General features: G+C 42.9%; 2 pseudogenes; both read right to left on the bottom strand.

Annotated features, from left to right (window-relative positions):
- Nucleotides 1–3,769: 3,769 nt before the first annotated feature.
- On the bottom strand, nt 3,770–6,436 carry LOC109628182 (cytochrome P450 1B1 pseudogene; annotated as a pseudogene).
- A 949-nt stretch (nt 6,437–7,385) lies between these two features.
- LOC109628181 (cytochrome P450 1B1 pseudogene) lies at nt 7,386–10,391 on the bottom strand (annotated as a pseudogene).
- Nucleotides 10,392–16,724: the final 6,333 nt, after the last annotated feature.

Genomic DNA, 16,724 nt, shown 5'->3' with positions numbered 1-16,724 from the left:
GTGGAGAAATATCTGAAAAGGCCACCACTGAGACTTAGTCATACTGATGGAGCAGACCGTTGTATCGGCTACACCCTGCAAGTACTTTTACATCTATATATTAAACTTTTATATTTAAAAACAAATGCTTACGATTACTCAAGTGGAAAAGTTAGCGTACTACTTTTATTTTACTTGAGTGCAGTTTTGTCTATTCATTTGTACTTTTACTTAGTGCTGGAGTACATCACTAGGAGAAGGTGGAAAACCTGGCACAGTCCCACCCTCAGCTTTGGGAGACACGGTGCAAGCTTCTCCTTCCCTGCCTCAGCATCCTCTCCTCTCCATTAACACCAGTGACATCACGCCATTTAACATAAATCACAGGAGACGCTGCTGCTCAGTTTCCATATCAAACAAAATCAACCGCTGTAACTCGACTGTGACCGACCGTGATGTGACCTCCCATCCATGCACAGGAACCACACGCTGGATCTCCTCCTCTGGAACCTCATGAAAAGAATTGTTTGTTATATGGAAAGAAAATGTGGCAAATGGAAATGAATCGTGTAATTTTATAGCAAAGGTCCCTCTCCTGCCATCGCTCCAAAACACAATCCCAGCTCGGACACAACAACAAGCTCTGGACGTCCCACCCTGAAATAATGAGTTTGGTCATTGTTTATTGAAAAGGGTCACTTCACGTGTCATTGTGACGAGGTGGTAATTCCATAATGTGAAGTGAAGGCCACTAATTGCAGGACTGGACCGCATGTTAGTAATGTGTTAGAAGACAGAGTCTAATGCAGGACACTGGACTTCAAGGTGGCACGACTTTGATTATAATGTCAAGTGGAACATGATTGTAAGTCCTGTTCAGTGTTTACGTCCATGACATAATTCCACAGGGGCGTTGAAGAGAGCGGAAACATTTTTCGAACTCACAAGTGGAACATCAAACAAACTCTGGAATATATTATGACGAATCACAATGCACATCAAAGCTCTTTCCAGTTTGTTTGGACCTATTCAGGTCTTCTGCAGGGCGACGGTCTTTCAATACTCAGAGCATCATGTTGAGAAGTGATCCGGATTATTTAAGTGTCAGCTCTCATTTCCTTTCCCTCTTATTATCCAGTGTTCATCCGTCATCTGTTCAGATTTTGTACCTTAGGGTCACAGAGGAGCTCGAGCCAATCCCAGCTGACATTGGGCGAGAGGCGGGCTACACCCTGGACATATCACGCCAGCATATCACGGGGCCGACATACAGAGACAAACAACCATTCACTCTTACATTCTCACCTTAGAGTCTCCATTCAATCTAACCCCAATCTTCATGTCTTTGGACTGTGGGAGGAAGCTGGAGTACCCAGAGAAAACCCACAAAAACAAGGGGAGAAACTTGCAAACTCTACAAAGCAACCAAACTGGGATTTAAACCGGGAACCTTTTGTGCTGTGGTCCTGGTTCCCAGAATGCTTCTATTAAATTTTATAAAAAAGACAAATGTTCTCCAGTCTACATTCTGAACTGTCCCTGACAGCCATACAGGTGTGAACTAGAAAAACCACAGCGTATAGAAGTTCTGTATGAATGGATGAATGTGGTTGTAACAAAAAAGCACCATATAAATACAGTCCATTCACCATTTGAATATAAAGAGGTGTGTGTGTGTGAACCTCTGTTCACTCATAGTTGTCTGACGTGTTTTAAATGTCACCTTTGTCCTGTGGGAAAAAGTTGATTCATACTTATTTTGCATGAGCCTCATTTTCCCCCAGAATTTGTTCTTGTTATTCAAAGAAAAATCCTTTTCTCCGGCTTCCATTTTTTTTCCTGTAATACAATGATTTATGATCCACTGTGGTGTCTGTTGCTTTTTGTGTTTAAGATTGAAGAGCATGCAAAATTACAGTCACATTATTTGTCTGCAACATTTTGGATTTGGAGTGTAGCCGTGGTCAGCGTGTTGGTCTTGGGGGCGGTGTTGTCGGAAAGATTGGCTGAATGAGTACACACGGCTGTTCCCAGACACAATGTCACGCTGTGTTTTCAGCAGATGACGGCAGCGGACGGGGGAGAGGTTTTATGGAGAATTTGCCTGTGTTTGTCTAAGTGCTTCTTCCTCACTGTGCATCATCTATAACAGTTTGCGTGTCAATCCTCCAGCGGGGCGGTTTGGTGTCTGGCGGTGGGAACATTGTGGGAGGTCACTCTGACTCTGTGCAGAATGTGAACAACCTCACTTCACTGTTTTTCTGTAAGTGATAAAATTCAGCAGGTCGAGGGTTGCAGAGGGGATACGGAGCCAGTGACTCAGGGTGAAAGGAAATCTTTCAGCTGGACACACTTCATGGATGTTTTAGGAAGCAGTGTTGCAAACGGGGAGTTCAGGTGGCCTGTTCCTCCTACCCGATGTTCTTGCGGTGTCAGAGCAGAGAAAGAGAGTGAGGGAGAGAGAGAGAGTATGTGAACAGGACAGAATGTCTCCAGCCTGCTCTATATTAACTCCAGGGAAAACTTCAGTTTCCATCAACACTCCTGCTCCTGCAGGAAAACTCAGGAATACTCACTGAGGCAACTCATGGGAGAAGAGAGTGGACATAAAAATAAGACGGGGGATGAAAATGATGAGCTGCTAACCCTCAGTTAAACTAACATTTATGAAGACTACTTATAGAAGGATAAATGTTGAGCAACGAGTGGTTTTGGTTTTGCCAAAACAGAAAAATGTTATTTGAGAGGAATTTCAGGAGGTTTGTTGACTGCACTTGTTGGAATAGATGGAAATCACATGACGTGACAGCAAATATTTTATACAGGTGATAGAAAATAATGTCATGAGAGTCATTATTATAGAGTTCAAACACAGGAGGGTCACGTCTGGATCAAACGTACGCAGCATTTGAAAAGATGACTGATAATCGCTTCAATTTATGAGTTTTCAAGTAACTGAAATACTCAAATTAGGTAAGTACATAAGGAAACATTAAAAACTATTTATCTGCCACTACTACTTTTATTTTTTACATATGCTACACTGAGGCATCAGTGCATATTGGTGTTTGTTTCATTCGGCTGCTGAGTCCAGTGGTTCCCAATGTTGAATATTGATGTAGAAAAGAAGAAAATTGTATATAAATATCATGACTGATTTGTTTTTCATCAAGATCCATGAATCATTGTCTGAGAACAATGAGAGAAAGAAAATCCTGTATTTGCAACAAAATCTAATTGGTTCTTTCTTCTAAAGGGATGTGATACACACGTTTAGTGCAAAGTGGGCTGACAAGTGTAGATTATTCAAATTTAACCTGATTTGATTGACCCCAGCCCAACTCCCTCCTTTGTAACAGTGTCTGATAGGGTGATTTACCGCCCCCCCCCCCCTCCCCAAAGTTAAAGCGCTAAGTGTTGAAGAAGTCTTTTGAAATTCACACCTTTTATTAGACATGACATCAGTTTAAGAGATGCAGGGCTGCTCACTGAGTGTGTGAATCTGAACAAAGTGTTCGTTCAGGGAAAAAAATGACACAGCAGTCAAGAGTACAGCGCGGCCCGTGTTAAATATTGATGAGTGCAGCTCGCGGCTGCTTCACGCTGCCTGTGCTGCTGCACCGAGTCTGCTTGTAAGGCGTGAGGGAACAGGGGCATGCAGGGCCTGTAACCCATATTAAAGTTTTACGACAACACCGAGACCAGACATCATGATCTATTATTATCTCTTTGACCTCTCTCGCCTTCGTGATTATCTTCAGCTGATAAACACATCCCACAGATTCAGGTATGAATCAGTACAAAGTTGTTTATTGGACATTCATTGTACAAGGTTTTAGTCACACGACAGAGTACAGACTGTATCACACAGAGTCATTATGAAACATTATTTAGCTTTTGTAATCATACAGCTTGTTGCACAGTGTTATGTGAGCGAAGGCAGTTTGATTAGTGGCTTTTACACAAGTTGTTGAATATAACAGTATTATGTAGGATATCAGTGCACATGATAGTAATGACATGCACATTGTATTTGTATTGAGCTGAAATATATAATAAAGTCCAGTACATATGAGTGTTTAGGTGAATATACCACACAGCTGCTCCATCATTTCTCTCCATCAGCTCTGAAATAGACATTTAGTCATCACCAATCAGTTTATATTGCATTTCGGGAGTTACTCCACTAAATAGCCTCATATAAATAACAATACATAGTTAGGGTTTTGTATGAATTGTGGTTATGGGCGACCACATCAAAGCTTTCATGACATTGTTTTCTGTCACTTACATGACACAGTATATTTTCAGGTTTTCTCATTCACTTAGAGTCACAGTTTTTGAGGAGTGAAATTGTCACTTTATTCTTAAGAATGCCATTTGCAGGATGCATAGTTTTAATACATGTGCCACTGCTTTGTTTCCCAGATAAACAACTGTCACAAATGTCAGCAGAAGTAACAAAGCTTATTGTTTGCATTTTTGGGGGGGTTGATAAAAGCCATAAAAAAATCCTCTGTCATACAAGGCATAAATATTTATTCCAGAAGATGTACCTCATACTGCATTGCTCTTCTTTAATCGCAGAAACCACAGTCACACAGCTTTTTATTGGCCTTTAAGTGGTTCTTCCCCTGAGTTTGGCAGCAATCTTGTAATCTAATGGCTTCAGTGTCAAACCATATGAGCAATTTAAAGACAGGTCCTCGTCAGGGCATTTCTCAAAGCTGCACTGGTGGAGCAGAATCGTGAAGAACAAAAATATCTCGACTTTGGCGATCTGGTCCCCGATGCACCTTCTCTTCCCTGCTGAGAAGATCATAACATTGTTTGTGAGGTCCTTGTCCAGGGAGCCACTTTCATCCAGAAAGCGCGAGGGGTCAAAGTCGTGTGGGTCCTTCCAGTTTAGGGGGTCGTGATTGACGGACCACTGATTGATGAAGACCACCATGTCTTTGGGGATGTGAAGGCCCTCAACTGTGACGTCTGAGGTGGTGGAGTGGGGGATGGTGACAGGGACGAAGCTGGTGTAGCGCATCATCTCATAGATGAAGGCGTCCACATAAGCAAGGCTGCTCCTGTCCTCGAGCGATGGCAGTCTGTCAGGACCCACCACCTTGTCTATGAGCTTGTGGAGTTTGGTTTGGATTTCAGGATGTTTAGCCAGAAGAAGGACAATCCAGTGAAGAGCTGTGGAGATGGTGTCCATACCTGCGCCGATCAGATCAGACACCGTCGCCTCTGCGTGACCTTTGGTGAGCCCATTATCGTGGTCAGATTTGTCAATGATGCCAATAAATGCATCGCTCATGTCCCTTGTTACCTCTGGATCAAAAGTCTCTCTGTGCTCCTCCACTTTGCTCTGGACAAACATGAAGAAATCTTTGTTCAGGACTTTGAAGTTTTTGAAGACACTGCGTACTGGATTAGGGAAAGACTGAAGCCATGGCATCACATCTACAAGGCTGCCGGCCCCAACCGTCTGTCCGAACTGATCTACCTGCTGTAACAAGGCTCTAAACTCAACGTCATCGTGTCCGTATCGTTTTCCAAAGCACAAGGCACAAATCACATTAGCTGCAGCTACTGTCAGCTCATGAGCAGGGCTGAAATAATGGCCCGGAGCACTGAGTTTAAGGAAAATCTCAACTAGCTCTGTGGCCTCTGCCACAATTTGCTGCTCAAAGGCTCTCTTGGTCTGGCTGTTGGCTGATGAGAACACTCTGATTGTTGATTGAGCAATTTTCCTGTGCATCTTCCACTGTTTGCTGTAATTGGAGAAAGTTATACCCTTCCCCCCTGAGACAGACTGAAATGAGACAAAGTTGGGTCTGCCTGCGAACTCTGTGCTGTGCTCTATCAGAGCCTGACGGATCGCCCTGTCTCCATTGAGAACCACGATGTCACTGCAGCCTAGTCGTATCTGGTACACGTTGCCGTATTTCTTGGCAAGCCTGGCGAAGGTGATATGCGGCATCTGACCCAGCTGCATGGCGTTGCCCACCACGGGCCAGGCGAAGGGTCCCGGCAGTCGTTTCTTGAGCCTGAGGTTCCTGATCCACAGACAGGCTTCCAGACAGAAGAGGAAAACGAAGGAGGCGACCAGAGCCGGCTGGACCTGTCCACTCCACTCCCTGATGATGCTGCTGCCCTTCACACCAAACTCAGAGTCCAGAGCCATTGTGCTTTGCTGTAGTTTGTCTGTCATCCACTGCTTCAAACAAACGGAAAATTTTACTGAAAATGGGAAACAAGTCAAAAAAACAGTTGATTTAAATAAAAATCTTTACTTTTCAGATGGATAAAATAGCCATACCAAATGTAAGGGGCTCCAAGCAGCGCTCGCATGCTGTCTCACTCCCCCTCCTCCACAGAAGCTACAGTGAGAAGGGCTCGATCAGCTCGGCTGGTTAGCAGTGGTGCAGCATGTCTTCAGATGACCACCTCAGAAGAATGCAGATTCAAGCCTTAACACTTCGCTTATATGTATCTCTATAGTGGGAGGGGTCAGCGACTCAGGTTTTTTAGTATCTCTCTCCTCCCATTTTGACCACAGCCTGCAGACCTTAGTCCTACTCCTTCTTAGGCCTCCCTCCAGCACTGTCCCATTTAGGATGAGGAGCTACTTAATGAAACCTGTTGCCAGAAAAAACAAGGATTTATAGTTTTTTTTGCAATAGAACATAATAAGTTTTTAAAGATTAACAACTCTACATGTCATGCAGGGACTTAAATATATGTGTCACATAATAATAACAATAATAATAATAATAATAATACTTTTGTAAAGGGGAATTTGTGTTGAAATGGATGGAATTTTAAAGTGGAAGCATAAAGTGTGAAGAACGGACAATGAGCTGGAGTTGATGTTTTTTTTCTCTGGGTTTACATGTTTTAGCTCTTTGCTGTTTCCTATTGACTTTCCGTGACCATTTAAAACATGATTTGGTTCCTGTTATTTACAGCCAAGCTGTTAATTATAACCATACAGAGAAAACAGATCTCTGGGATATCACCATGAAAGCTGCGGGTTTCAAGAGTTAAACACTGAACAGATACAAACAGCACAACTTATGCTGCGCCATAAAAATACATTCGCAGCCTTATTGTTGGCATAATGGCCCTTTAAAGATATTGTAGCTGTGAGGGTTGTGGCTGCATCAGAATAGTTTTGAGGAGTCTGGCTGTAAATCGGTTTATATGCTGGTGATTGTGCAACTAAAGGAAGAACTATAAAAAAGCATCAGATTTGGTTTTTAGTGATATTTGGCCAAGTCAAGTCTTCTGGAGGTTTCTATTTTTGGAACAATGTGTAGTGACAGACATTTAACCTACAGGAATATTATGATATTTTTTGTTCAGCTTTTTTCTTGAGGGTAAAATGACAATCAACTTGGACACACTGCTCGTTGACAATTCACTTTATTCATTTATTCAGATATAGCTTATTTTTCCCATCATATGAAGCTGACACACTGATAACAAAATGTGATGAACGCTTAAACATTTGAGGCCCCACTTAGTTCGACTTTTTGCCTTGACACGAACAGAAAAACACTCCCACTCTTTCATTATAACACCATAGTTCCTGAATGCAGAAGCTTAAAGAGGGTGCGGCGACGTCCGTGTTGCTTTGAAATAGTTGCTCTGTAAACAAACATGTTTTTGAGAATGCCTCGTGAGTGATTTTTTTTTTGCTGCTGCACATGTGTTTCGTTTGAATGGGTGAGACTTGGGTTTGGCACAGGAGGGGGGGGCTGCAGTGCTTGTACAGTAAAACTGAAACCCTGAATACATACATGACAAGTGTGTAAAGTGTCCGCAGTCCATGGAAGTGTCTCCTCTTCATCCTCACGACAGTGTGGCGGATGCACCCTACTGATGAAAGTCTTCCTCCTTCACAAAAATGCCCAACCCCCCCCCCCCCACCCCCACCCTCCAACACCACTTTGACCACTCTAGTTTAATGTGTTCATATGCTTTGAGTACAGTAGATAGTGAAATACATTAAATTTCATTACATTTATTATCATACCTGAAATATGAAATTATAAAAAACATGTTTTAACTGAGTTACATGGCATAGGTTAAATATCTTCTTACATATTACAATAGAGAACAATAATTCATCAGGTGACTTGGTAAAATTCACAAGCATTTTCATGTAGTTATATTAGTTCAAACTGACATTTATAGGACAGATAGCTAATTCCAACACACACCGTGCATTTACATATACAATAGCGGATGTAAAACAACCACACAACTCAGAATGAAAGAATTGTGCACAAGATCTGATCAAGTATAGAATATTTTTGTGGAGTGTGATATTTGCACTGATTCCAACTGTCCACAAGCTTTCACCCTGCAGCTAATGACACATCTTTAAAATCCAACTCTCTGCCTGGCACCAACAACAAGACAAAAGCACACTGTATTAAAATATCCATTAAATATTATTAAATATGTGAATCTTACAACAGGATTTAGTGCAGGTATACTGATACTCACTGTTACTGTAAAAGTCATTGGTGGAAAACTGTTTGCTGGCCTTTAGTCACAATACAGGGACACGCTGTTCATGCTGGGGAAACTAAGCCGAGCAGCTTCCCCCTGAGCTTGGCGCTGACACAGATTTGGAGGGGCTTCAGCGTGAGCCCGTAGGAGCAGTCAAGAGTGAGGGGCTGAGAGGGGTCACTCTCCAGGCTGCACTGGTGCAGCAGCACTGCTGTTAATAAAAACACCTCCACCTTGGCGATCTGGTTGCCGATGCAGCGTCTTTTACCTGTTGAAAAGATCATCACACCATTTGCGATGTCTTTATCGATGTCCCCGTTTTTGTCAAGGAAACGCATGGGGTCAAAGATGTCCGGGTTCCTCCACTTCAGGGGGTCGTGGTTGACGGACCACTGATTGATGAATACCACTGTGTCTTTCAGGATGTGGAGACCTTCAATCGTGACGTCTGAGGTTGTTGAGTGTGGGATGGTGACGGGGACGAAGCTGGTGAAGCGCATGGTCTCATAGATGAAGGCGTCCAGGTATGCCAGGCTGCTCCTGTCCTCAACTGTTGGCAGTCTGTCTGGGCCCACAGCTTTGTCTATGAGCTCATGGAGCTTGTTTTGTATATCTGGGTATTTGACGAGGAGCAGTATGATCCACTGCATTATAGTTGATATCGTGTCTTGACCTGCTCCAATGAGATCTGTTACTGTCGCTTCGACAAACTCTTTAGTCAGTCCGTTGTCTTTTCCATGCTCAATCACGTTGATGATGGCGTCACTCATGTCCCGGGTCACATCAGGGCTGAAGGACTCTCTGTGCTGAGCCACTTTACCTTTCACAAAGGCAAAAAACTCCTCGTTGAGGTTTTTGAAGTTTTCATAGACACTGCGGACCGGGTTAGGGAAGGACTGGAGCCAGGGCATGACATCTACCAGGCTTCCTGCCCCGACTGTCTCTCCAAACTTATTAAGTTTTTTCAACAGGGACCTGAACTCTAAATCATCATGTCCGTATCGCTTCCCAAAGCAGAGCGCGCACATGATATTGGCCGCGGATACTGTAAATTCATGAGCAGGGTCAAAATACTGTGCGTCGGTGCTGCGCCGCAAAAATACCTGCACCAGCTCCATGGCCTCAACTGTAATATGCTGCTCAAAAACTTTCTTGGTCTGACTATTTGCAGAGGAAAAGGCTCTGAGGCTCGATTGGGCAATTTTCCTGTGTGCTTTCCACTGTTTGCTGTAAGTAGTGAATGTCACACTCCTGCCTCCAGAGATCATCTGGAAAGAGACAAAGTTGGGTCTGCCTGCGAACTCTGTGCTGTGCTCTATCAGAGCCTGACGGATCGCCCTGTCTCCATTGAGAACCACAACGTCACTGCAGCCTAGTCGTATCTGGTACACATTGCCGTATTTCTTGGCAAGCCTGGCGAAGGTGATATGCGGCATCTGACCCAGCTGCATGGCGTTGCCCACCACTGGCCAGGCGAAGGGTCCCGGCAGTCGTCTCTTGAGCCTGAGGTTCCTGACCCACAGACAGGCTTCCAGGCAGAAGAGGAGAACGAAAGAGGTGACCAGAGCCGGCTGGACCTGTCCACTCCACTCCCTGATGATGCTGCTGCCCTTCACACCAAACTCAGAGTCCAGAGCCATTCTGACACACACACTTGTTCCTCCCAAAAAAATTACAGAACTTCTCAACAAAGTCTGCTCAGTGGATGAATGCTTGGAATAAAAGCTAATAAAGTTCCTGTACATCCATTTGAGGTGAGGAAAAAATATTTCAGGAGTGTAAGTCAAATGCAGGTGAGGTCATAACAACAAAAAAATTCAAATGTCTGATAAATGAAGTGCGTCAGGGTGAAGTTTTGTTGTCTTTTCATGAAGATTTAAGGATTAAGTGCCTGCTCTTTGCTTCACTCCAGCGTCTTATATGTTTTGCAGTTGGTGGGCAGGGCTCGGGATAACTTTCATACTCCTCCCATTGTGGTAGCCCTGCAGACCCCATTATCTCTCCCTGCTGTCGGTGTGCTCTTAGAGGCGCACACTTGCGAGCGGGGACACCGGGAGCGTGCAGCGTGAACAGCCGCAGTCCTCAGCAACTGGTGACCGCTTCAGTAGGAAAACATGTCGAGCCAATTTGTTTGACTAATTGGAGAAGCTGGCGGAGGCTGCACGGTTCACTGTGCGTCCTTTTCTAACCTGATTGATTCTCTGGCTGCAGGAGACTCAGCGTGCGCACTTTGGCACAGACAGAAAGTGTTTGGAGACGGTTTGTCCAACTTCAGACTGAGTTTATACGTTCTTATTTGACTCGTGTGGAGTGTATATAAGCGTGTATGTATTTTCAGTTCATCTTGTCATTACTTATGTGTAAATTGGACGGTATAGCGATGTGCGTAAAAGTTTGTTTGCGCACATCTGGTTCAATGGACCATCTTCTAGGAAAGTTTGATTAATCAGTGCGCAGCGACGCGTCTGTTGTGACTCGTTAAATCACATGTTCTCGTCTGTGTGTAGCAACTGTAAATTCAACAGTGTTTAATTTTCCCCTGGTTCTTTAAACCCCGCAGGTTTACAAAGATTCGCTTTGTTAATTTATCATGCCGAAAGTGTCTTTGTGGATATTTGATCTGTACAATGATCGATTGAATTGAAGCAAATAAATTGATCAGGGGAAAAAAGAGTAATCTCATTGATTTGAAACTTGTTGGATTAACAGAAGAGAGATGAAGAAGAATTACAGCAGTGAAAGTAAAGTCATTTTTAAAGACAACTCTTAAAATAAAGCATAATTGGTGCTTAGATATGATACAAAATATTAAGCAGAACATCTTCCGTCTCATTCAACAAATCAATACATACATTCATAAATGAATCACACCATGGATTTTATTCTATATAATACTGAATATAATCCATATAGAGTCTAGAAATTTTGAAAATATCACAATTCATGATAAAACTCATGATCATCATGGAAATATTACACTTTCTTTCTTTCTGTCTATCTTTCAAAATACAGCAAATGAACTCATACAACAAACTAACACATGCAGTAACTCAGTGTGGACTCCCCATGAAATATTGATACTTGAATTTACAACATCTTGTTTTTGCCAACACATAAACTGCACTCTTTTGCATGAGACTCCAGGTTATGTCATCGCACAGAAAACTTCAAGTGGCCCCCTTTCAAGCAGTAATCCTCACAAATATGGGGCAACAGAGAAGAAAGAAAAAACAACACAAAACAAACTTAGTTTATAGACATATTGTACTTTTTGTTATGTAATAAATCATGAGCTCTGTTTTTGTTATAGTTGCACAATTATTTTATAGGATGAGTCAGGAGTGCATGCTCAAAACTTTTGTAGATATAGATAGATGGACAAATAGATATAGTTAGATATAGATAGACAGACAGACAGATAGATAGATAGATCCTTAGCATTCATTTTCAACTTTAATAATAGAAATATTCGATTTCTTGATTCTAAGGAAGTTTCTGTTCAAAGCGATATGATTTAAAACATTCCCCTCTTCCATCCAGAGGACAAAAATTAGTTTCTTGCGTTCCCACCAACTGTGAAGTTTATTTTTGCACAGAGGTAATGACCCTAATTGAAGGCACTAAAACGTTTCCGAAGTAAGGCACTAAGTCAGAGGGACAGAAACTCCACACACAAGCACAGGCAGTCATTATTAACAGAGGAAGAGGAGAAGGAGGAGGAGGAGGATGAGTAATGGAGGATGATGGCTGACGTTGAAAGTGATACATGACTGTTTAAACATGTGTTTTACAACGTATATTAGATGTGCACTTCAGTTTTCATGACGGAGTAACTGCTAATCTCTGGGTTTATGTTCGACCAATTACAAACAAATGATAAACATGAGGAGGAAGGAGAATTTATCTTTATATACACAGTCGAGGTAAAGTCACATGCAGAACACATATGTCAATAAAAAATGAACTTCCCGTACATTTCACCATGAACATTCAGTGGATGTTTTACGACCCTCAGATAAAGTGAGTGGATCTGCAAAGCATTTCACTGCTTCTAAAGATATAACAGACTTCTTTTTATTAAGTTATAAGACTGTCACAAACACGCTCATGAAACAATAACTTGTAACGAGCTCTGATTTAATAAAGTCATAAGTAACAGGTCCTATTGGCACAGCATGTTAACATTGCGTCATCAAACAGAAAAGGAAACAGCATGGGGAGCTTAGGTTGTAATTACTGCTGCTATGTGTTCTTCTTTCACAACAATGGTCTTTAAACAGCCTTGTACAGATATGGGAGAGTGTTGCTGGTGCGGAGCTGCGCCTGAGAGCTGTTTGTCTTGAGAAATGTGGTGTGGCTCGGCACCAAAAGCCTCCAGAATGATTCCTCGGTTTACCAGGAACATATCAATGTCTTCCAGTACACTGGCTACACTGGGGGATGACTGTTCCTCTTCCAGTAGGGGGAATCTCCCACCTCTCCTCCTCCACTGACACCATCCTCCTCCTCCATGGTTTGAGTCTACTCCTCATACACATGTGGCCACTCGCATCCCCATCACGCTAATTAGAGCCAGATTTGTGGCTGAGGCAGGGAGGGGGGTGTGGGAGGGCAGGGGGGTGTCGTGTGTGCGTCTTGCGTGTGGCTGCTGCGTTTGCCTGTGATTACCCCTTTGTAACCTGGCTGTGAAAGGTTGGCCCTGACCCTGCGGTGACTCTGGGGCTAAAGGGGGAAGTAGTCAGAGGGGGGAGTCGGGTGGGTGAGAGTTGGTGGTGGTGCGAGGGCACAGGCAGGGATGGGGGTCTATGTGCCTCTGCATGTTATGTGCAAGCGGGTGGGCGCTTGCTGTGTGGAGACAGGACCAATGGTAGGCCAGGCTTGCCCCGGCTCTGGAGCTAATCATTGTTTACTAGTCTCATTTCCACTTCTCAGTGAGCTACTGTCACGCACAGCACCGACAGGGAGGAAGGAAGAGGGACGGGGGGTTAGGGGGTTTTGTGTGTGTTTGAAGGGGGGTGGGAGCCAGGGGTCCTACAGGCAGTTGGGGAGCTGGTGGGACTTAGGAATGGAAAGTGCAGAGAATAAAGGAATTTGAGTGAAGCTTCATCTTAGTTTTTTTCCCCCATGAGAACAAAGGTGCACCAAGAACAAAAAAAGCTGAAGCCAAAAACATCCCAGAAAAAACAGTAAGCAAACCAACAACAAAAACAGCCTCTGGGTCCGCGCCATCTCAGGCAGCCAGGAGGTAACCACCACCGGACATCGCTAGTTAGAGATGGTGATGTTTCAAATGACAGCTTTTTGCTTGCCAGACCACAAAACGGCGAAAGAGAGATACTTGGAAAGAAAGGAAAAAATACTCAGTGTCTGACCTGATTGTTGTTTGTCTGTAAAGAGCCTGAGAAAAGACGTAGCCTACTTTTGTGGGGTGATACTAAATGGACTTGCGGCTGAAGCTGTATAAGCAGAGAGATCGATTTCAACCCGTATTATTGAGTTTAGCCCTTAAATGTCCGACGTCATCTTACAATATGAGAAGGAAACATTTATGTTGTGGAACTCTTTGTCTAAAACCTTAGACTGAAAATGTAAAAGAGTAATAACATCACTTTTAAAGCTGAACGAATCAACATTTTATATATTGAGCAACACTGACACTGAGCCAAATGACTGTACGAATTGAAAAGTGTCACTCACATCAATGATCCCACAACCATTTATAATCATCCAACTATCCTCAGCTCTGTGGAGAGTTTATTGTCTTTCAGCTCATTGTTTTGGTTTTGTCGTCCTCAAACTTTACTCAGCTGGTTGACTTTCATTGCTCTCACTAAACTCGTTTCTAGCCACAGCTGGGAGCTGCTTTGAACAGAGATGATCTCATGAGCTTCATGTACGCTGGAAAGCACCAAGAGGAGGACAGGTAACTGGCTGGTGGAGCATTTGGCTAAAGAGCCAGATATTTCCCTCAGGACATAATAGACACAACCACTAACGAAATACGATGTTCTGCTAGCTACACTGAAAAATAACATCCTTTGCCAAATCAAAAAAAATGGTACCACACAAACTATATTTATTATTTTTTAGTTTCAAAATCTTCATTTTGTTCATATAACTTGTCGAATTAATTGTGAAGAACTTTAATTTATTTGCATGTTACCAAGGGAAGTATTGTTGGTTCAACTTTATAAAGCGTTAATATCAAAGTTCTGCATGTTTACATCTTGTTACACTGCCCCCAAGTGGTCAATAATATAAATGAATGCAGCTTTACTATTAATTGTGCTTTAAACTCACTGTTGTGGAATATGACAAATGTCTTTAATAATAACCCAGATGTTGAAATCCAATGTTTTTGTTTTTAATCCAGCATTATGTGCAATATGTTTTGGAAAATATTGTGCCCAGGGTACAAGTGATACTTTTGGAAAATGTCTAAATCCGCGCTCAGACTGAATTAAGTTCTAAAACCATGTTTAATATCACAAGAAAAAACAAGTCTTAAAAAAAGGATTCAAACATTCTGTGTGTATTGTGTTACATACATTTCACCACACACAGCACATTGAACTGCTGGTGCACAAACCAGCACGGAACTGTTGAGTATATTCGATTCCCTGCTTGTGTACTCATCAAACTGGTTTCACTTGTTTAAAGGCTGTCGCAGTGTAAAGAGTTTCAGACTGTCTTATGTAAGACGGGGTGAATTGTGGTATCGCAGTAGCTCCAATGCCCCGTGTTCATTTTGATTTGGAATAAAAAGCGCTCTAAGGAATCTGCTTATCTTTCAAACCTTTGTTGTGTTAGACCTGCTGTGTCGCTGCAGGCAATATCAAACAGCCCACATGAGAGGGGAGAGCAGCACATCAGGAGGAGGCTCTACTGGAATGATTTAAGGTCCTCGCTCAAACCATGAAAAACATGCATTCAGGCCCTTTTCAAACGTATGATTTCTAGCCGTAGCATAATATTTTCTTACACATACTGCACTCTCATGTGGTTCTGCAGTTCAACGCAGCAGCAACACAGTCCAGATTAGGGCTTTGATTCCACCCAGTGACCACCCACACTACACTTGTAGTACCGCAGGGTACTTTAGAATTCATCAAAAGGGAGATTTTAATGGAAAAACATATCCCGGCTTCCAGACATTCAATTTCACTATGAAATGTTATTTCAAAGTGCCACACAGTAATTTCATTTGATTTCCGGAAGGCATGAAACTTGCCCTTGCGTGCACTTTCCCAGGTCATCTTAAAAAATTTACTTCAAACTTCTGCATCGATATAAAAACTAAAATGTAAGAAATTTAGTGACTGAGAAAATGCAGATGCACCTCAACAAACCATTGCAGACTAACCCAACGTTCTTCTAGCCCATTATTAATCAAGTAACCTATTAGGATAATAGCATATTTCTTTTTTCCCCACACTGCTCCCACTGGAGTATCCCTGCTCGCTGTGTGCAGGCTGCGTGATAGATCTTCACTTAATGTGGCACCCAGGACAGGAGCCATCTATTATGTACAGTATAGGGATATTTGTTTCTAATCCCGTAGAGTTTTTTGCGTGCAAGGGGGGAACGGAGCGGGGATGAGCTTGCGTGCCATGCCGGCCTGGCGTGCGCGGAGCTCGGTCACTGAACTTCGGCTTCCCTGGGGAGCGGGGGCGACGGGGAGGAGGTGTGGGGCTGTGCTGAGAGATTAAAATGAGACGAGGGAGAAAGCACAAGAAGAAATGGCTTCCAGATGACCCCGGCTCTCCAAGCTCACCAGAGACAAGGCTGAGGCATCGCTAGGAAACAGTTTGCTAAGCTTTTCCCACCTTCTGCCTGATGAAAGAACAGATTATTTAATACTGAGGAAGAAAAAAACTGGATGACACTGTATTATTTGTGCTGAGAGAAAAGAGTGGGAAAAGGGTGGATTTGGTTACAAGTTGCTGTCAAACTTAAGTCCAGGGCTAGATGAAATAATTGCAGCATTATGATGGGAGACAATGTTAAAGATTAAAGTGCAGCGCAACTAAAGCTGACGCAACACTTTTGAATTTTCTGGGGGGGGGGGGGGGGGGGGGGGTATCATGACATTCTTGATTAAATGTCACTTTTATCCAATTTTTTTAGAGAAAAAAAGTTGAAAAGAATATCATACATTGATTCATGTGGCAGCTTCAGTGTTGGACTCTCACTTTCCCACCAGGAAATGAAGACACTATTTCCATGTG

This window comes from Paralichthys olivaceus, chromosome 12 (assembly GCF_024713975.1).
Source record: "Paralichthys olivaceus isolate ysfri-2021 chromosome 12, ASM2471397v2, whole genome shotgun sequence".
Classification (NCBI taxonomy): Eukaryota; Metazoa; Chordata; class Actinopteri; order Pleuronectiformes; family Paralichthyidae; genus Paralichthys; species Paralichthys olivaceus.
This window is presented reverse-complemented; position numbering and strand designations above follow the sequence as displayed.